This window comes from Poecilia reticulata, chromosome 13, assembly GCF_904066995.2.
Source record: "Poecilia reticulata chromosome 13, P_reticulata-male-v2, whole genome shotgun sequence".
Taxonomy (NCBI): domain Eukaryota; kingdom Metazoa; phylum Chordata; class Actinopteri; order Cyprinodontiformes; family Poeciliidae; genus Poecilia; species Poecilia reticulata.
The window spans coordinates 1945403-1967732 of NC_088842.1; the positions used below are offsets into that span (position 1 = coordinate 1945403).

Below are 22330 nucleotides of genomic sequence, written 5' to 3' on the forward strand. Positions count from 1 at the left end.
CCATTACAGTGAATGCCCTAGAATCAGCTGACACGAGAATATCACTAGAAACTGGTGGTTTGATTGAAAAACAAACATGACAACAACAATCTCTGTATGCATTACATATTACTAGCATGCAAGCTACAGCATCAGCAAAGTGAAATGCATTCGGGAATATTGTACTAGTCTACAGCCATATGAGTAGAGGTCCTGTGTGAAAAACGGAAAAGGAGAGGAAGGTTGATGGCAAAGGAGCGATGTAGGATGGGGGTATGTGTGGCTAGACGAAAAGAGTGCTGCCTGGATTGTCTTCAGGAAGGAGGGGGGGCATTAATCATTATTGGCGAATACCTTTGTCCCTGACGCACCCTGACGGCCCCTGACATAAATCATCATTCCCCCACAATAGATCCCCTTTCCTTGCCATGCTGGGAAAAAGTGTGCCGGTCGTATTGATTTCTCCTGTTTCTCTCTCTGCCTTCCGTGTGTCCTCTCCATCTACCCTGCCTCACCTTACACCTTCTCCTCCACTCAAACCACACTGGTATGTTATCATAAAACATAGCTGAGCTGAAATTTATAGAATACTAAATAAAGTTTATTAGGGTTATTCAAGTGTGCTAAACCCCCCATCCCCAGCCCACCAGCCATTTCTGAGAAAGGAGAGAGGGGGAGAGAAAAATACTAATGATATAAAAATTACAAAGCATGCACAGTGCTATTATATTTCTATTGATTTGTTTTTGAAGCACACCTAGGCTTGAAAAAGTTGCTTGAAGAGATTAGAAATAGCCCAGGAAAGATGGAGGTAAGGAGGCTGCTGAACGGAAAAAAGGAGAAAATATCAGGATTTAAATGGTTGAGAAGAAGAGAGAATTCTCTAGAATATTTAAGGGTAAGATATGGAGTACAGCTACACCTCTAAAAAGAAACTTTAATATTATATAAGTTACATATGAAAAACACCAAGGCTAATTTGAGCATAGTTGCAAAGGAAAGTTGTACATGCTTGTAAATATCTTGGTGTAATATTGGATTCACTACATACTTAAGAGTTTGTTTAATTTACATATATTTTATTTAATGATAAATTATGTCATTTCCCAGGCAGTAGATATGTACATCAATGACATAATTCTGTTACATATGAATTGACAGCTAATAGATTGTATAAGAAGGCTTTAAAATGTTGGAATTAGAATTAGGATTCTTGGATATTTTTCTATTATTTAAGGTTTTACACTCCTTCATTGACTATTCCCATGATTACAATCAAACTTGGTCTCTAACAGATTTAAATGAGACTCTAAGATTCCATGTAGAAAAAGTTGTGTTGTCTTATAAGGCAGTTCATTCTGTACCTAATCTGATCCATAGGAACTCAGATTAGTTACAGTATTCACACTTTAAATGCTACCAACAGAACTAAGGGGGCAGTATTATGTGTTTCCAGCCACACAGTGTCTTTTTATAGCACAATCAAATTACTATGTTACCTTCAGTTGTTATGAAAATGATTAAAATATGCTTATAAAAAATAAGCAAATATGACTTTGTAAATTAATGCCTGAATTTGGGCTTGTGTCTACATAAGAAACGTCTTTTCTTTCTGACACTGCACCTTCAGGAAGTCATCACAACATTGCTTTTCTACTCACCCCTTAGCAGCATAGTACCAGCACTGAACTGAGAAGTAGCTTGTATAATGAGCTCAGACAATGCATAGTCCACCAGATGTTTGCTAATTGATGTTTGGCTAGTCTAAAGGAACTGAGTGGGGGAAGGCAAAAGGGAGGGCTGCTTTGTGGCGCAGAATCTCAATTTGGAAATTGCAGCTCCAAGGAGGCGCTTCTTCCTTTAAAGAGGCACTGTGTCCACACAGGCACATCACTCCAGTTCACAGTTGAATGGTTGCCATGGAGATTAGAGGATTTCTCAAACATGCATAAAAGAATCAAGGCAACACTCCAGGTATGTTTTTGAGGAGGGAATAACATTATAACATGATGTAAAGCTAAAAAAAAGTTGATTTTCCAAAATTCTGCCTCTTTAAAGGAGGTTTTCTAACTCCAAAGAACACTATTTTGGTAGATTAGTCAGTTGCATATTTAACATAATTTTTTGTATTGTATTCTTAGGTTAATTCTTGATGTGTAACAATATTTACATTGTATACTGACTTATGTTTATATACATTGTGTTGGGTTTTCAGTGTGTTTATTTCTAGGTTTTCTGTGTTCTGTTCCCTGTGAGTCTCTGTGGTGTTTCCCAGATGTGTCTTGTTCCTTGATTACCCTCCCTGTGTATTTAAACCAACCTGTGTCCTTTGTTCCTCGTTGGGTCCTTGTCAATGATTGTATGTATCGGTTGTTGTCACAGCCAGTCGTCACAGTTGAACTGGGAAGTCCTGTCTTGGCGTTGGCTCTCGTTTGACAGTTTATATCAGTGGTCCCCAAACTTTTTTCTGTGACGGCCACATAACTTTTCCCTTCTCTGGTGGGAGGCCGGAGTCAGTTTGTAACAGAAAAAGTGTTACACGTTTATCACCTGCTCTGCCGGAAATTGTTGACGGGGAAGGGGGGTGCGCCGCGAGTTACTCGATTGATTTTTACCCAGAAAGCACATGGGCAAAAACCGTTAATGAAACGGTCACTGGGACTGACTGGTATATATTCCATTGAGGGAAAGCAGCTAAAGGCTCGTTTTGAAGTATAAGCTGCTATTTACAGGCAGTGGCGCAAAAAGTGGGTATGCAGGGTATGCAACGCATACGGGCGCAGCACCAGAGGGGGCGCCAAAACCCCGCCGGGAGGGGGCGGCGCGCCGATGATGCTCTCCCGTACACTAATGCGCGCCTTACGCTCCTTCACCTCGCGCACATAACGAGGTAAATGTAGCGAGTTTTACCCTTCACGTATCGTCGCCTCGGGGGGGTGCTGAGTGAGCGTCGCTCATTCACCCTGACGTTCCGTCCCTCGGTCGGGGGGGGCGCCGATCTATGTTTTTGCATCCACCTGAATAATGTGTAGTTGCGCCACTGTTTACAGGCATTGCTTCGAGGCGTTCATAACAAGCAGTTCCTTAAAAGACCAACAGATGGCAGCAATGCGCCACGCAAAACAAAACACCCACAGTTTACAGGACACACTTCCTGCTGAAGAGCCCCCTGGTGGTTGAAGAAAAATCCACATATAAACCGGAAAACAATATATGAAAAAAAAATCTGAATGCTCTCTGGTATTGTTCAGGGGGCCGGACCAAATGTGGAGACGATCCGGATCGGTAGTTTGGGGACCACTGGTTTATATGATCCACTCTGCCGTGCTGCCTGTTCCCTGGACTGTTCTGAGCTTGTATGTGCGAGGACTGAGGCAAACGTAGATTATACAAGTTTTACGTGTGTGGGGTCGGTTGGACCCCATTTCTACATACAAGGGTTAAAACCGTCCTTTTCCATAAACCTGGGTCTGCGTCTACCTCTAGTGGCGGAGCCAGAGGGGGGGCCAGTGCCCCCCCTGTTATCTGATTGCCCCCCCCCAAAAGCCCCCTGTAGCTGTAGCTGTTTTGTTTGGGAGAAGATTATGGGCACTACAAAAAAAAAAAAAAGAATCCTGTCTGTAACATCAGAATTTAAGCATCTTCCTTAGAATTGTGACATTTTGTCTCAGAATTGACATTTTGTCTCAGAATTTTGACATTTTGTCTCAGAATTTAGACATTTTATCCCATAATTGACATGATGATTGACATGTAACAGCACCAGGTTATTCCTGTACATTATTTGGAATCATTCTAAGTCAACCTAATATCTAAAGAAGAAAAACAATAAATATATGAAAAGAAAATGTATAAAACTTTATATAAGTCCATGTGATGACATAAATGAATAGATTTTTAACAGGCGCGATACCAGCCTCCTATATACTCATAACAAGCTGAAATTGTTCTCTTGGGTGTTTCAGTTGCTGCGCTGTGGTGCAAATCAAAGGCTAAAGCACTTCATACCTGGTGGTGATGGTAAAACACCAATAAGTTATTTATTGATCCTCCGCAAAAAAGAGAAAAAAACGAAGAGGGGCCGACAATGTTCATAGTTTGGAGCAGAGGTGGCGCTAGAGTTTTTTTCGTTGTCCGTCAAAGAAAAAAATCATTTTATTTCCAATTTGTAGTCATCAAACGAAACATTTATTATTTCGCTGCGAGAACGTTTTTGAAATCAGGTAACATTTCACGAAATGACGTGATTAGAAGACGACAGAACTCTGATCGTTTCCTGACCCCTCAGCGAGAGAAAAACCAGCAGAAGCGGATCAGCTGCGCTAGAAGCTCCAAAGTCTCTGGTCCGTTAAAGTGACCAGATCAGAGATGATTCTCTGACTGATATTGTTCTTAGTCTGATTAATAATGAGCTCCACGATGTTCTTTGTGCGTAAAGTTGAAACTGTCTGCGCACCAAGTGGTCAGCTGCGCTTGATCACATTCTGGACAGAAACCAGCGAACTGCTCTCTGTTCTTATCAAGACGAGGGAGAGGAGGGAATCTGATATTAACTCAGTTAAGTTTTTACTGGTGTAACCGGGTGGTTTTACTGGAAAACATAGTTTACTTCCATTGGTTGTAAATTCCCACCCGTTTTTGGCCCTTGAACACATCTGGGCCACGCTCCCCACCTTCACTTCCGGTTGCAGCCTTGCCGGGCTCATTAGTGTATATAGGCACCGGGTGTGCACGCCAATCTGAGTGTGTTTGTCGGGTCCGTTGTGTTGCAGTTGGCTCTCAGTCAGATGAGCGCTGGCGCCGTGCTCATCGGGTTGCTGGAGAGTGTTCGGATCGTGGACATTTGATACTGGTAGGACACATGGATTATTGATGTCACTACCCTGCCTGTCTATTATTGTCAGCAGATGCGTTATTGTTTTCTTTTGGTATTGCAGATTGCTGCTGTTGCCTATTGTGCTCCCACCAAGTGCATGGGTTTTGTAGTTAGATGCTCTTAAAGAATAGGTCATCTTTTAGGGATGGAGTTGTAGCACGAACAGTGCAGAACCAGAATAGTTTATAGCTCCTTATTTTTATTAGATTATTGGGCACAGCCTTAGGACTGGGTTGGGGAAATGTGGGATTTGTTTTTCTTTTGTCTAACATTATTTTGTGTTTCTACTAATTTGGTTTGTATTTGTTTTGATTCCAATTGCTTCTAGTCTTGTCCTGGGGTTGAGCTTTGAGTTTTTAATTAGAATAATAAAGTCTACTTTTAATATTGTAAGAGAATGTATAAATAAAAATATATTTTGTATACTATTTCTGTTTCATCATTCTCAGCCAGACCTACCTGGGTATTATTAATAGGGAAACTCTAGGCCACTTGATATTTCAGTGGTCTACCAGTTGGCTTTAGAGCCACGTCCTCAGTCACAATCCGGGTTCTTTCCCTCGTGTTACACTGGTTTTGTTTTTAAAACACCATTAATGTAAGCAGTGTAACTGTATATTGTATATTTGTCGTTTGTCGTCTCATGTGTGATTAATTGGAGCGTAATGGTGGAGTGTTTATGCACATTTATTGCCCAGCGCTCTGCGCTTGTTTCTGCCTAACGGATCTGCACTTTAATTTCTTTCCTCTCTCAACAGTCAGCTGTTATTCCTCTACATAAACTACAATAAGTAGATCACATTCTCTTTAGGTTTTCTCTGTGTGCTGCAAACTCATTAAATGTAAACTCATTAGAAGCCCGAACCACCATCAGGCAAATAATTCTGGTCCGACCCGAACTATTTTTACCTGTCAAATTACCTGTCAAAGCAGAGCTTCCTAACCAAGGTGTCCATAACTCTTCAACACGCTGTCAGCTCCCGGTCAGAAAGACGCATTTAGTTCAGTGTCCATAAGATGATATTCAGAAAGGATCTTTTATTTGATTGATTTTAGTTTCCTCTGTGATGAACTCTTTGCGTAAAGTCTATCATGTCTCCATGTGGGCCAGTCAAAGGTGTTAATTATAACATGTCAAATGACAGAGGGGCTTAAAAAATAACCAAATATTCAGTTTGGTTATTTTTTAAAATTTTATATATATATATATATATATATATATGTATAGATGTGCACACACACATTTTAAATTTTGCCCCACGAGACGTAGTCCTGGCCCCCCCTTTGCCCCCCCAACTTTAAAAGTCTAGCTCCGCCACTGTCTACCTCACCATCAACACCGCACTTCATGACACATTGTCCCTTTTTAAATAACTTCACCAAAAAAAACTGGTTTAGTTTTAGTTCAGTCTTAATTCTTTGCAACTGCAGTTTCAGATATTGCTAAGTCAATATACAGTGATTCCTCGCTATAACACGGTTCACCTTTCACGGTCTCGCTGCTTCGCGGATTTTTTTAGCAGTTTTTTTCACAGTGCATTGTGTTTTGCGTCCTGATTGGCTAAACAGTCTCCGAGCTCCTTCTCTATCTGTGTTCCAATAACGCAGTGGCGCAACTACACATTATTCAGGTGGATGCGAAAACATAGATCGGCGCCCCCCACCACCCAACCCCCGGAGGGAAGGATCGTCAGGGTGAAGGAGCGACGCTCCCCCCCCTAGAGGCGACGATACGTGAAGGGTAAATTTACCTCATTATGTGCGCGAGGTGAAGGAGCGTTACACGCGCCGAAGTGTATGGGAAAACAATCATCGGCGCGCCGCCCCCTCCAGACGGGGTTTTGGCGCCCCCTCTGGTGGGGCGCCATACTCCCCTCTGGTGGGGCGTTGCATACTCTGCATACCCACTTTTTGCGCCACTGTCTGGATCTCAATGGGGTTCACCTGGTTAACTAAAGAAAATTAAGGCATACTTTATTAGCCTAAAATTTACACCGAGATGTAATTTAAAACATACAGAAATTAATAATCTAAAGTAGTGTTAAGTGAATTTAAAAAAATTATATTTTGAGCATATATTTTTAAATATACACAAAATATATTTTAAATATACTTGAGAAAGTGTATATTTACACTTGGGCAAATATATATATTTTGTTCACTTAAAGCATACTTTTATTTCATATATTAAAAGTATATTTTGGTACAATTATGTTTAAGTGTGTTTAAAGTTCTAATTTCGAAATTGGTACAAGTATACTTTTAGAATACTTCAGATATACTTATAGTACACTTATTACTTAGTATACTTAAAGTGTACTTTCACAAATTTAAGTATGTTTGAAAGATACTGAAGTATACTTTTTTTTCACCTGGGTGAACTGAGCCATAGTTTGTCATGTTTCACCTACTGGTTATTTATTATAGTTTAATTGCTAGATCAAATCACTGCAGCCTGACATTTTATTGGGGAATCAAAATAATCTTATCATTTTACTTATTTATTTATTTTATTTAAAAATCTGGGGTGCATTTGAGTACAGCATTATTACTAGATTACTAGATTATTAAATCAAGCACTTTCAGAAGTAACCTGTAATAAACAAAGTCCATCTTTGTCATAGCATAAACACCAATGTTTACACTGTTTTTCAATGCTTCCATGCAATGCATATAAGGCACCTATTGCTCTACATCAGTGTTTCCCAACCCTGGTCTTCAAGGCACACTGACCTTTGATGTTTTAGATGTTCCCCTGCTTCAACACACACCATTCAGATGATTGCAATTCAGCAAAACCCTGTTAATCAGCCATCAATTGCAATCATGTGTGCTGTTGATGCAGGGGAGCATCTAAAACATGCAGGTCAGTGTGCCTTGAGGACCAGGGTTGGGAAGCACTGCTCTACACCTATAATTAATTTGATGTTAAGAGATGAGCGTTTTCTAAAGGTAACGAACTGCAACGAAGTACAAATCAGATTTTTACTTTTGTGTTGAATGTCTGTTATACAATATATTTACCACTAAAAACAAACAAACAACAACACTTTTATGCAAAATTCAGCAACTGCACAGTTCTTGTTAAATAGTGTAAGATGAGTAGTAGGCCTATTTCAAAAGAGCAGAAGAAATCTTATGTTTTTTGAGCAATAACAATATTTGTTGCTAACCTGTTGCTAAGAGATGGGTGTGTTTACTGGTAACCAAGTGCCACAAAGTGAAAATCAGATTTTTACTTTTGAAAAATTTGGCAACGGTAAATGTCTTGTATCTAATAAGGTAAGCATTATTTCGAAAGAGCTTATGTTTTATAAACTATAAAACTTGCTACTAATTTGGTTTTAAGAGATAAGTGTTTTCTACGGGTAACCAACTGCAACGAAGTATAAATCGAGATTTTTACTTTTGTGTTGAATGTTTTATAAAATATTTAAAACTAATGACAAAAAGAATGAACTTTTCTACAAAATTCACCAACTACACAATTCTTAAGTATAAAATAAGTGTATTTAAAAAGAGCAGAAGAAATATGTTTTTTGATCAATAAGAAGTTTTGTTGCTAGCCTGTTGCTAAGAGATGGGTGTGTTTACTGGTAACCAAGTGCTACGAATTAAACTTAAGACTTTTGTGTTGCGGGAATGATGTATTTAGTGCAGCAGATTTTTTTTTTTCATAACGCCTGCTCACTTTGTGCTACTTTTACCCTTAGCAACAGTTGCCATGCTTCTGACAATGATGTCATCAGCATGACTTCAAATGATGTCTGTGTCATGAGGCCCTTCTGAGGATGACTTTATGATGTCATAAGAGTCCATGACATCACCAACTGATCAGTTAATTCTCTGATCAGTTACCACAAAACAGTTAACAAGTCAGCCAACGCAAGATTCATTTGGACGTTTTAGCTCAGCACAATAAAGATGAATGACGAAAGCCCACAGAGGGAAATGGATGTGAAGCCTAAGGTTTCTTTTTGGACGAAAGTGAAAAAAACATTTTCCAACAAAGTTCATCCAGGTCAAAGAAGCCCAGATTACAAAAAGAGATACTTTCTCAGTGAACTTCTGTGGAAAGTGATTGAAAAGGCTGCAGATGGACCAACTCTGCATCTTGTCAGACCAAACTTTGAGGATCAGCATAGTCAAATTTTGATTTTGCTTTTGAGAGAAACTGGAGATATAAATGTGGACATACTCTCGGAGGTGTCAGAAGAGCTTGGTGAAAGGATTTTCCACAGTATTGCGAGAGATGCATTCCACTTTGCCAATGAACTGCATTTAATTGCACTACTTGATTACCCAGAAGGACACCAAGTCATTGTGGAAAAATTCAAAAAGCACCTGGAGAATCCTGTTCCTCCAAAGAAAATGTTAACATCAACAAAAAGAAAGTTCAGAAAGACTTTTTTTCCTAACGAGGACTTGTACGCAGATGAAAACTGCTTGAGTGAGGATTATACTCAGGCAACCATGGACCCTGAACAATTTTTGAGGGACGCAAACAGAATGGGTTTCAGACGTGGAACAGAAGATGAAAGGAGAGTTATGGTGGAAAATATTGTTTGGAGATTGATTTACCAGTCTAGTAGCAGATCTAGCTGTGCGGATTACAAATTGAAGCACCTCAAACGTGTCCAGAGAAAGCTTGCTAGAAAAATCTGGAGAAAAGTCAAGCACATAGATTTTGTCTTTTATGATAAAATGGAAAAAAAAGTCTGCCAAGATATCTTGCAACTTCTCTGGGGCAATGAAGATATGGTTGGAGAGTTACTCTTCAAGATGATAAAAAGCAGCAACCCAATAGTCATTTACAAGGTTGTGGAGTGCTTTACAAGAACCCTGGCACGGCCGAGGAAAATCAATCTCCGAGACACCTTTCTTCATAAGGCATGGGGGCTCATCAAAAAGGCTGCATGTTGTGGAGACGATTCAAACAAAGAAGAGAGGCAAGAACCCACCAAGAGTGGACCAAACGTGTTTAGTCCACGGTTAGCTGGGCCTCTAAATTTGGTCAACTCAGAGGCTGGTACTGACTCGGAGGAGTCAGAGCCGGTCTCTGAGTCAGGACCTGTCCCAGAGTTAGGACACATCTCAGAGTCAGGACTTGTCTCCGAGTCAGGTCCCGTCTCAGGGTCAGGACAGACATCTGAGACGAGACCTGCCTCAGAGTCAGGACAGACCTCTGAGATGGGACCTGCTTCAGAGTCAGTACAGACCTCTGTCACGGGCCCTGAGTCAGAGTCAGGACAGACCTCTGCTACGGGACCTGCGTCAGAGTCAGGACCTGTCTCAGAGTTAGGACCTGTCTCTGAGTCAGAACCTGCCTCAGAGTCAGGACAGACATCTGAGACGAGACCTGCCTCAGAGTCAGGACAGACCTCTGAGATGGGACCTGCTTCAGAGTCAGTACAGACCTCTGAGACGGGACCTGCCTCAGAGTCAGGACAGACCTCTGCGACGGGACCTGCGTCAGAGTCAGGACCTGTCTCAGAGTTAGGACCTGTCTCTGAGTCAGGACCTGCCTCGGTGTCAGGACAGACCTCTGAGACGGACCCTGCCTCAGAGTCAGGACCTGTCTCAGAGTTAGGACCTGTCTCTGAGTCAGGACCTGCCACGGTGTCAGTACAGACCTCTGAGACGGGACCTGCCTCCGAGTCAGGACCTGTCTCAGAGTCTGGACCTGCGTCAGAGTCAGGACCTGTCTGAGTCAGGACCTGTCTCAGAGTCAGGACCTGTCTCAGAGTCTGGACTTGCCTCAGTGTCAGGACAGACCTCTGAGACAGGACCTGCCTCAGTGTCAGGACAGACCTCTGAGACGGGACCTGCCTCAGAGTCAGTACAGACCTCTGAGTCAGGACCTGTCTCAGAGTCAGGACCTGTCTCAGAGTCTGGACCTGTCTCAGAGTCTGGACAGATGTCTGAGTCAGGACCTGTCTCAGAGTCTGGACAGATGTCTGAGTCAGGACCTGTCTCAGAGTCTGGACCTGCCTCAGAGTTAGGACCTGTCTCAGAGTCAAGACCTGTCTCAGAGTCTGGACTGATGTGTGAGTCAGGACCTGTCTCAGAGTCTGGACAGATGTCTGAGTCTGGACCTGTCTCTGAGTTAGGACCTGTCTCAGAGTCAGGGCCTGCCTACGAGTCCGGACCTGTCTCAGAGTCTGGACCTGTCTCAGAGTCTGGACAGATGTCTGAGTCTGGACAGATGTCTGAGTCTGGACAGATGTCTGAGTCTGGACCTGCCTCGAGTCTGGACCTGCCTCCGAGTTAGGACCTGCCTCTGAGTCAAGACCTGTCTCAGAGTCTGGACTGATGTGTGAGTCAGGACCTGTCTCAGAGTTTGGCCCAGCCTCCTAGTCAGGACCTGTCTCAGAGTCTGGACAGATGTCTGAGTCAGGACCTGTCTCAGAGTCTGGACAGATGTCTGAGTCAGGACCTGTCTCAGAGTTAGGGCCTGCCTCCGAGTCAGGACCTGTCTCAGAATCAGGACCTGCCTCGAGTCTGGACAGATCTCCGAGTCAGTATCGGTTTCTGTGTCTGGACAGTTGTCTGAGTCAGGACCTGTCTCCGTCTCACGACAGACCTCTGGGTCCTCATGCCTAATCGGTGTTTTCAGGATTTTTTCTCACCAACGGATGGACACCTTGTCAGAAGAGTCAAAACTGGATGCGTTTCCTCAGCAGAACTTCGCAACCTACCGGAGCGGATGATTATGGCCTGAAGAGTGCTTACAAGTTTTTAATCTGAGAATACCGGAAACTTTTAGCCATCCGCTGTTACACTCAGAGCAATGTGGGTAGAGTGTACCGAAGAGTCAGAACGGGGGGCCGACAGAACGGTGGCGGACTGGGGGGGCTAGAAGGGTTTCGAAGAAGAACGAGAGAAGGTGGGGGGCTGACATATCGTTAGAGAGGTGGGGGGTGGGGGAAGTGAAGAAGGAGGGAACGAAGGAGAGGCATTGAGGGGGGCTAGTGTACCATGAGTGGTACACTAGCCCCCCCCCCTCAATGTAGAGGTAGATGTGAGGGGTCAAAGAGGGTGGGGGCGATCTAGCGTACCATTGGGAGTGGGGTGGACGGATGGCGTATTGCAAGAAGGGGGAGGAGCTCTGGCTGTAGAAGGAGGGGGGTGAAGGAAAGACATTGGGGGGGCCTAGTGTACCATGAGTGGTACACTAGCCCCCCCTCAATGTATAGGTAGATGTGAGGGGTCGAAGAGGGTGGGGGCGATCTAGCGTACCGTTGAGTGCTGGGGTGGGGGGAGCGGACGGACAGCGAATTGCAAGAAAGGGGAGGAGGTCTGGCTGCAGAAAGAGGGGGGCGAAGGAAAGACATTGGGGGGGCCTAGTGTACCATGAGTGGTACACTAGCCCCCCCTCAATGCATAGGTAGATGTGAGGGGTCGAAGAGGGTGGGGGCGATCTTGCGTACCGTTGAGTGCTGGGGGGCGGACGGACAGCGAATTGCAAGAAGGGGGAGGAGGTCTGGCTGCAGAAAGAGGGGGACGAAGAAGAGACGTTAATCCCCCGAGCCACCTATAAATGCTATTTTATTTATATTATCAGGGCTATTGTAAACAAATATTTTAGTAATCGCATAATCTATCGATTATTCTTACGATTAATCGAGTAATCATATAAAAAAATGGACAAAATAAAGTATTGGTAAATCTGGCATAACAGTATTACTATTGGATATCAATATCAGTTAAATTTTCATTTTTGAGCTTCCCTAACAGTTACTTTTTTGTAGTTTAGAAAACTAACCTGTAATAATAACAAGTCACTTTCTAAGTTAACCTGAAAAAAGTTATACAAAAATCTAAAATTAATTTCAATTTAATAAAAAGAGGCATGCTCACAAATACGCTTATTAAAAATGTCTATGATCCAGCATTTAGTTTATGTAGTCAGTCAGTTTAATAGATGAACTCTCACGTTGCCCCATACATGTTCCGTAAAAAACAAGAAAATGTATTGGCAGAAAATTACCAGGACATTTCCCTGTTTTTTATGGAAAAAATAGAAATAAAATATTGTTAAATTACGGGAAACTTCTGACGGAAATTCTGTGAATAAAACATTTAATCAAATTTTTTTTTTCAGAATTTTCATCAAAATATTTTGCATAATTTAACAGTTTTTATGTTAAATTTAACAATTTGTTGTTAACCCAAAACTGAAATTATCTCCCTTTTACTCTGTATTTTGTGATTTATTCACAAACTTTTTTAAAAAATCTTGGACATTTCCAATACGGGAGGAGGCCTCAGGAAAGACCAAGACACGCTGGAGGGATTATGTCTCTCAGCTGGCCTGGGAACGCTTTGGGGTTCCTCTGGAGGAGCTGGAAGAAGTGGCTGGGGAGAGGGAAGTCTGGGGCTCCCTTCTGAAGCTGTTTTTAAACGGCATTCGTTTAAAAACAGCTTCCGACCCCCGGATAAGCGGCAGAAAATGGATGGAATGAGGGATTTCCAAATACTGTTGTCATCCAAACCATTGAAGTCTGTACCAACATACCATATGTTAATTATCGTGTAAAATATATTAAAGTTAATGTATTTAATATATTAACATAATTTTGAAACAAAATTTAATTCTAAGTCCACAGAAAATGTAGTTGTAGAACCCAAAACACTTAGTTTGAAAGTAGCTCATGCAAAGTGATGTAAAAATGAAACCATTCTACAATCAATTTGCAGACTTCATTTTTCAATTTAAAATTATAAATTAACATGTCATCTATTTTTTATAACTAACCTTTGCTATTATATATTAAGAGCTAAACATATTCTTGAGCTTGCTAATATTTATCTTCATACATCACAACTAATTTATTGCATTTTATTATACAAATTTTCAACGTATAAATTAAATGTAAAGCAGTCTTGACTCTAGTCTTTGAAGTCAAATAAACAATTTTGTTAAGTTATTACTATAAGATGGAACATAAAAAAATTGCTTTTGAACATGAAAATCATAGTTGTAAAGAGGACCAACATACTTCAAAATAAATGCCAAAAGTCAAACATTATTTTTATGAAATACAGGTATAAATATTTTGTTAAAAATCAAATGCTACATAAACCCAATCGGTAACACTTTATTTGAAGGTGGGTGAATAAGACTGACATGACACCGTCATAAACACCTAGGTTCTTAAAAATATGCCTACATATTACATTAAACACACTTTAAAGGTGCCAAAAAGACATACTTCTGCATATGTATCAATTAGTTTTATTTTGTAATCAGGTTGCTGCGTGATGCAGACTTCTGCCCAGGTCCCTCTTGAAAATGAGATCTGGATCCAGTGGCGCAACTACACATTATTCAGGTGGATGCGAAAACATAGATCGGCGCCCCCCACCACCCAACCCCCCGGGGGAAGGATCGTCAGGGTGAAGGAGCGATGCTCCCCCCCCCCCCAGAGGCGACAATACGTGAAGGGTAAATTTACCTCGTTATGTGCGCGAGGTGAAGGAGCGTTACACTCGCCGAAGTGTATGGGAAAACAATCATCGGCGCGCCGCCCCCTCCAGACGGGGTTTTGGCACCCCCTCTGGTGCTGCGCCCCTATGCGTTGCATACTCTGCATACCCACTTTTTGCGCCACTGCAATAACGTTACGGGGATGGCCACTCAGGGGATGAAAGCTAAAAACTTTGAATGCCTGCTGGAAAAAAACTGGCCAGAATCAGCGCAAAACCCGACCAGAGGCTCGCTTGATGAGATCCATCACTCTGCCGTAGATACAGCGGTGAATCTCGCGGGGCAGGTTGGAGGAGACGCTTTGATGACATGACTCTGGATCACATTAAGGCCCGATTGATGAATACGCACATCCGCTGACCTGAAAACAGCTTTTGTTCTTTGGTTTCAATATAGGGTATTTAATTATGCTGTATAATAATTGTAAAAACTAAAGGTAACTCTACTTTGCGGATTTCACTTATCGAGGGTTATTTTCAGAACGCAACCTCCGCGAAAAACGAGGGATCACTATAATGCCGATTTAACAATTTGGTCATTTTCTATTTATTTATTCAGTTGTAGCTTGGCATGGTGACTGACTAATAATAGATGATGTGAGAAAATAGGGAGCAGACATTGAGTGAATATTGGTGTACAAAGTGGAATCTTCAACCTTGCTAGGATTACAGTGTAAAGAAGGGATATTAATGCCAAATGAAGGGGACAGTATACTCCTTACCAATTACACTACATGATGTTATGGCCAAGCCGGGTGCATACAACAGGAGGAAGGGATTAATTGCATTGGACCCTGTCTCCAATAGAGACCTAGTTATTAGCTTCTGGTGCAGGTGTAGCAACTGCTGTGAGTGTGTCATTTAGAGAAGTCAGAATGGCTGGCAGTGGCTGGGTTGAAAAGCTGGATTTGGATTAAAAAGGTGCAACTCACCTGTTTTATTTTCTACTTGTAATACAAATCTGACTGCCTTTCAGAGCTCAACAGAAAATACTAAACTATTTATAGGCTATTTCTAAGAATTAAGCCAATCTCCAACCTCCCATTTATCAGCAAAATTATTGAAAAAGCTGTGTTTAAACAATGAAATAGCTTTCTAACTATAACCAAATGCTTTGACGTCTTCCAGACCGGTTTCTGGTCTCACTGAAACCGCCCTAGTCAAAGTGTTCAATGTCATTCATATAAACAAGGACTGGAAGAACCACAGTTCTGGCTCTGTTGGACCTCAGTGAAGCTTTTGAAACTGTTGATCATGACATATTACGAGAACGATTGGAGATTTTTGGTCAAACTCTCCGGTCCATTGCTCAACTGGTTTGAACAGGTTCAATCCTAGGACCCCTCTTATTCAATATCCAAATGCTCCCAATAGCTCAGGTTATAACAGAAAATAAGATTAGAAACCATAACTATGCAGATGATACAAAGCTCTACATTATGATGTCACCGGGTGACTCAGAATCCATCCACAATACATTAAAGATCTGCTGCTGTTGGATCACCTTTCCAGACCCCTCAGGTCTGCTTTGCATCCCCAGAACCAGAACCAAACATGGAGAAGCAGCATCCAGCTTCTATTCACCACAAATCTGGAATAAACTTCCAGAAACTTTGTAATGCCTTGTTGCTGAAATGTGCTATACACATAAAATTTGATTGATTGATTGGGAAAAACAGCCTTGAGAAGACATTTGTTGTGAATTAGCAATAAATAAATAAATCAATAAATAAACTGAAACAATATCAATTTCATTCTGATCAGATGAATAGACCATATCAGCTCACTGGATCAGCTCCTCCTGATGGTAGTACTTTGTTCCTCCATGCCTGAAGCTGAGTCTGGCTGCACTCCAGAGGAAGATGACTTCAGCTGCTTTTATCTGTTCAAGGACCTTGTTCTTTTGTTCATGATTCTGATCTAATTTGCATAGGTCAGGGTTCACATTGCAGAACAGAGAAAATGTGACCCACATCTGGCCCATTTGAACCATGTGCACAACTGAGTCAGACGAGCCATAGGAATCCAGATCAGGTTCAAATTAGATTATTGGATATCTGACTGTTATATAAAGTTCTGCATGGCTGTATCTTTCTTCACTGAATAATTTCATTAATACATCCAAAATTGGTGTGTAATCAATTTAAATGAGCCAAAATTTTCCATGTGGGTAAAGTTCCTCTGGGAAGTCAGTGTTGTCTTATAAAGAGATCATCAGTTGATTTCTTATTTTATGCACAAAATGAAAATATAAAAATGCCACAGTGTAAGCGGGGCAGAGAGAACTGCCTGGTCAGGTCACTTGTCACATAAAAAATAAGCCCTCAATTTAGATTTTAGACATTATACAGACTGCAGACATGTAAACTTGATAGTTTCATGCCGTATACTGTAATATTTTCTCCAAACATTGAGTCTGTTTAAACTCCTGTGAGAAACAATTAAAACTGGACCTTTGGTCACCCCAGAAAAAAGGTTAGACTGAGTTTTTATTTTGAAAAGCCAGAGCATGGGGTCTCTTTATGCTTGTTTCTGTATTTATCATCAAAAATAATAGAGGTGTCTACGAAAAATGCAATGAACATTCAAGTTAAACTTGGTAGGCCTAACAGCAGCCAATCAGAGTGGAAAAAATATTCTTATTTTGTGCCATTTTCTAGTTGTTAAATATTCCACAAAATGACCAGATAAAAAATGTTCAACATGCCAGTTTAAACTTTGGTCTATTTGCAAATGACTGAACTCTGCAACATTAAAACATGGATAGAACTGTAACTACATTAATCATAGCTCTTCTTCTCTTCAGTGTTTCTGTCGGTTTCTGGTGGTGCAGCTCTGTGCTGCCTTCAGGAGAATGGGACATCAGAGTATCATCCATAAAACTTCACCCACATGGCATTTATTGTGCAAACCAGAGCTTTCAGCGGAAAAACAAAAGTACCAGGTCCTTTTAATGCCATACAAATATGAGACAGAAACATGGATTATATCTGTATATAGACCTGTCTATTGATTATAGATTAATAGTTTTACTGGACAGAAATTACAAAGAACAAATCTGGTTCTTAATCAAATCCTAATGAGTCAAATTGAAAGTGTCATGGAGTCATCAGCCTGATGACATTAACACTGACATGAAAAATAATATTGAAGAAATAAATATATCAAATCTAATTAAAAACATAAATAAGTGATCAGTTCTTTACTGTTATGGTCTGTAAGATATATTTATTCTCAGCACTAGATATGGTCTCAACAAACCCATGGCATTTCAACAATATTATTTTACCTTTTATCTGGAAATAGTGTCTGTTTATTCTTGCCATACAGTCTCTGTATTAATTATTGCTCGAAAGGTCTTGCCATACCAGTTTATTCCTCTTTACTTTAGTTTCTTGGTTTATTCTTGCGTTTTGTTCTTCATTCATTTCCATTTAGTTTCATTTGATTAGTATTATCCTCTTGGTTTATTGCTATGTCCACTTTAGTTTATTTCCTGTTGCTAGATTTATCTTGTCGTTTATTGACCATCAGTAATCTTCTGCTGCGCCGCCTAATCGTCATGTGTTTCACATCACGTGTTGATTTTTTTCACTGTTCAGCGTCAGATTCTCTGTTTTTATGCCATAATTCACATCTAGGTCGTCTCTCCGTTTTATGTCCCGCTTCTCCTGTTTCAGAGTTTTGCGCAATGTGAACGTCTTTTTTTTTTAAGCCCCTAAGATGCAGGGCGGTCGGGAAGCGTATTGATGGGGAAAAGGCAGACTGACATAAACCTTTTAAAACAACGGAAACAATTTCTGCATTCTGATTATTGAAATTTAAAAGTGCTGTGTTGTTCTATCACCCCCGTTTCATACCGGACCACTTACAGCTCCGTGTTAACGCTATAAAATGAACGCTCTCTATCGTGGTATCACCCATGGAGGGATTTCTTGATTTAAATGGGTTAATTTTTCAGAGGGATACAAAGTGAAGGTGTCGTGATTTTAGCTACCAGTAGCAGGAGAACGGAGCTGCGCCAAGAAGCTAACAGAAGCTACAAACACTGAATAGAAGAAGAGCTGCCATCGATACAGTTGCAGCCAAGCATGGTTTAATGTTACACAATACAGTTTTATCAAGTTACTCAAAGTCTAAACTGGCATTGTTGTGCATTTAAGGTGTAAAGTTTACCTTCGACCAAACGCCCCCCAAAGGCATCCCAGCGCCCCCTTTTGTAAAAATTTCAGCCAGCGCCCCCTGCCGTCCTCTGAACGCCCCCTGGGGGGTGGTACCGCCCACGTTGAGAACCACTAGTTTAGATGGTTCTTTGTTTTTATTAAACTGCCAACTGCTGTATTTGTATGAAATGCCAATGTTTTATAAAAGTGTGTTTAGAGCATGGACAATTTTTGAATGGAAAAGACTGGGAACCAACTGTGTCTTTGTTTTGGCTTCTAGAAGAACCTTTATGTTTTGAGGCACGTTTGGCTTTAGAAGATGAAGTTGGATTATGAAGAAAACTACTTCAGAATAAAGTTCTGAAATTAAGACACCTTGTGGAAACGGCTGGACCAGAACTTCAAAACACAGAGGCGACAGCTTCCCTGCTTGGGATAAAATCGATTTGAGTCATGAAGACTATTTTAGACCGGTGGCTTGGAAAATTGACTTTGGATGATAAACAGATGCTGGTGGATTGTTATAATGGAGAAGAACTCCCTGATTCTACAGATCCTTTTCCAGAGATGGGATTAAATATTGATTTCTCAGATTTGGCGGGTCCAAAAATTAAAATTTTTGCATGTTGAATGGGAATTTTTTTAAGAAATTGGTTGTTCAAGGGTTGATAAAGAAACAGTTAAGTGGAAGAACTGATACTGTTTGGAGAGATAAGTTCAAAGTAGGAGATAATCAGAAACCTATATGGAGGGTTTTTTATAAGCCCCCCATGAGTAATAGGGTGAGTGACTTACAGTGGAGGATTCTGCACGGTGCTGTGAGTGTTAACAGTTTTGTGTGGAAATTTGAAAAATACACAAATTTTGTCCCTTTTGTGAATAAATAGAAACTACTTTTCACATGTTTCTTGAATGTAAATGACTCTCCATTGCTTTTGTTGTTGGAAGATGTTTTTAAAAAATGTGTCTGGTCTGAAGTAGCTTTTATATTTGGTGCAGGTTATACAGAAAAGGAAGCCAATAAGTGGAATTTGTTAAACTTTCTTATTGGACAGGCAACATTTTCAATTATATTAGCAAGAAAAATAAATTAAATGGTGTTATGGGCGAAAAGGTTGACAAGATGTTTATTTTGATGGTAAAAAACAGTAAAAGCAGAATTTATGTTTTTTGCAATGATGAATAACTTAACAGATTTTTTTTCATTGTGGTGCTTTAATAATGTTGTGTGCTCCGTGGGTGATAGAAAGCTAGTTTTTAATTCAATGTTTATGTGAATGTTAAAGTAAATGCTGAAATGTATTTTTATTGAAAAATAAATGTGTTGTTAAAAATCAAAATCTTTCTTTCTTTCGTTTATTTTATTTTGTTTGTATTTATTTTAATTCATGTAAAGCATTTTGAATTGCCTTGTTGCTGAAAATGTGCTATATAAATAAGATTACCTTACCTTACCATAGGTCATTTTCAAATGAAAGAATTAACTGCCTGAAAATACATGGACCTAAACCTGAGCCATTATCCGATTTCTAATTTTGTGCACAAAAATGAAAATGAAAAAAAAAACAACAAAAAACTGATAAATACAGCTCACTACTGATTTTGTTGTCTGATCCGAAAGTTCTCTCTGCCCTGCACTTTGTGTAGAGACACCTTTGTGTACCTGGAATGTTGGTTTGGTTCCTTCACACGTTTGGCAAATCCTTTATTCTCCTGTGGAAGCCATACTGAGGTGCCCAGACATTTGCTTCTCTTCAGAGCTGCAGTTTTCAGCCTCACAGAGCAGCGTCTTCCACTCAGTTCCTTCAAACTAGTGGCAACAGCAGTTAGCAAACACCTGGTGAAACTAAGCTGAGTTCATCATATGAGCTACTTCTCAGTCAAGTTATCATGAGAACCGTAAATGTGTCAATGGAGAAAGAATGTTGATGACTTAATGAAGGCATTGGAATAAGCAGGAGCTTCTTAAGGAGACGGAGGCCAATTTAAAGGAAGGTGTTAAAATGCAATGTCAGACTTCTTTAAAGTCATGTTTGGTTTAAACAGCATTTTTATAACAACTGAAGTTAACATTTAGTTGATTGTGTTATAAATGGTACTATTTACCTGATAAATACAGGCAAATAGTATTTACCTCGCCTTTAATATTACAATAAATAAAACAACATTGAGATATTTTCTTCCACTTTGTGCTGCTAAAAACTACTTTAGAGTCAAAAGAAACCTCCCAGAGGTTTCTAATCGAAGAGGGAAATGGGAGTGGAATTACTGATGGTCTCCTGTGTACAAGGGAGGCACCCTGAGAACACACAAAGCACATTGGAGGTGGCAACTTGACAGATGCCCACTTCATGAATTTTGAATTAAATTGGCCTTTGATGAATTTGGAATGTGCTACCTCTGTTCCAAAGCAATAGGAATCCAATAAAACGCTGACACCACACAAATAAAGCCATACATTCCCACAGACCTAGGAATGAGCCTCCAGTGAGGAAAAATGACTGCAGCACCAGGAAGCAGCAGCAGAGAGGGATTGCAGAAAGGCAGAGGCACAAAAACGAGAAGATGGGAAAAGAGTTACTTATATGAGTGAGGCTAAAAGAGGTGGTGACAGGCAGTGAGGCCCTGATATGAGGAGGAAGCATTTGGAGAGCAGGAGAGTCAGAGGAAATAGAGAGAGGCCTAAATGAAGGTGGAAGGAAGGTTTATAAGGGGAGTGGAGGGAGTGCCAAGCCCTGGCTTCTAATACATTAGCCCTGTCCTTTTGAGTGGAAGGGAACATATTGGTTGGAGCCAATTCCCACATGGTGCTCGGGCTGGCTGGAGCTCATCAGTGGGACATGCCAGAGCCTTGTGTAAATCAGAGGCCCCACTGCTGAGGGCCGATTTCCCCTGAGGAGACCAGCCGCAGCCAATCACAGGCCTTAATCTCCTGCTCAAACAGTCCTAAACAGCAAAACATTTTAAATATCCAAAATATACCGGTTAATGAGTGTCAAACAGCTGTGGGTGTAGATGACTGACGCTGTCATTTGCACACTGTAAAACTAAACTGTCGTCAGAGTTAGGAGAGAAATTAGAAGTTTAAGAGAATAGTAAATAAAAAAACCACAGGGGATATAAGGAACAAAACCTTTCTTTTCTCCAGCAGTGGAGCATTTATAAACTGAACTTCAACATTTTTTAAATCTAAAAAAATAAAATATTATGAAAAAGTTCAATATTTTTGGTCACTCATCAAAATCGTAGTATTAGTACTAGTACTAGTACTAATAATAGACTTTTGCAACATCCACAAATATTTTTTTGTTTTGACAGATGTACAACATTATTTGACAGCTTTAAGTAAACATTTCTATTTGCTTCCCAACATAAATTTGTATTTGGACATAATTTCCTGTCATGGTTCACAGTTTTTTATCCTTCGGTCAACGGCTGCATGAAAACAACCGGATCATTCAGCTTCGATCTCAAAAGAGGTACCAGATAGAGTTCATTGGATGATTATTAGCTGCAATTTGTCATAAAAAATATTCTGGGAATTGAAAAGCTAACAGAACATAAAATTAGTTTGCATGCTGTTGATGTGCTGCTCCTTCACTCTGCCTGCTTTGTGATGTCACAAATATTGATATGAAAAATATTAGATCCCAAATGCTTCTTGTTGTTCAAAGCACAGCTAAGAAAACAATACTTAAGAATAACAAGAACAAACGGATTGCAAATACAATTACATTTTTAAGTTTATGAGATCATGTTTCTTTGGAGAGAATGTCGGCTTTTAGTCATTATTGGTCTGTTTTCTCCTGCTGCTCTCCAGCTC

At 40.5% G+C, this 22330-nt stretch overlaps 2 long non-coding RNA genes across 2 annotated transcripts; both read left to right on the top strand.

The window, feature by feature from the left end:
* The first annotated feature begins 4552 nt into the window (after positions 1-4552).
* LOC145554634 (uncharacterized) lies at positions 4553-5283 on the top strand. Its single transcript, XR_014090620.1, has 2 exons — positions 4553-4831; positions 4917-5283. It is a non-coding gene; the product is annotated as an uncharacterized LOC145554634 (long non-coding RNA).
* Positions 5284-7120: 1837 nt separating this feature from the next.
* Positions 7121-8811, top strand: LOC145554668 (uncharacterized). The gene is made up of 2 exons (XR_014090650.1): positions 7121-8137; positions 8569-8811. It is a non-coding gene; the product is annotated as an uncharacterized LOC145554668 (long non-coding RNA).
* The last annotated feature ends 13519 nt before the right edge of the window (positions 8812-22330 follow it).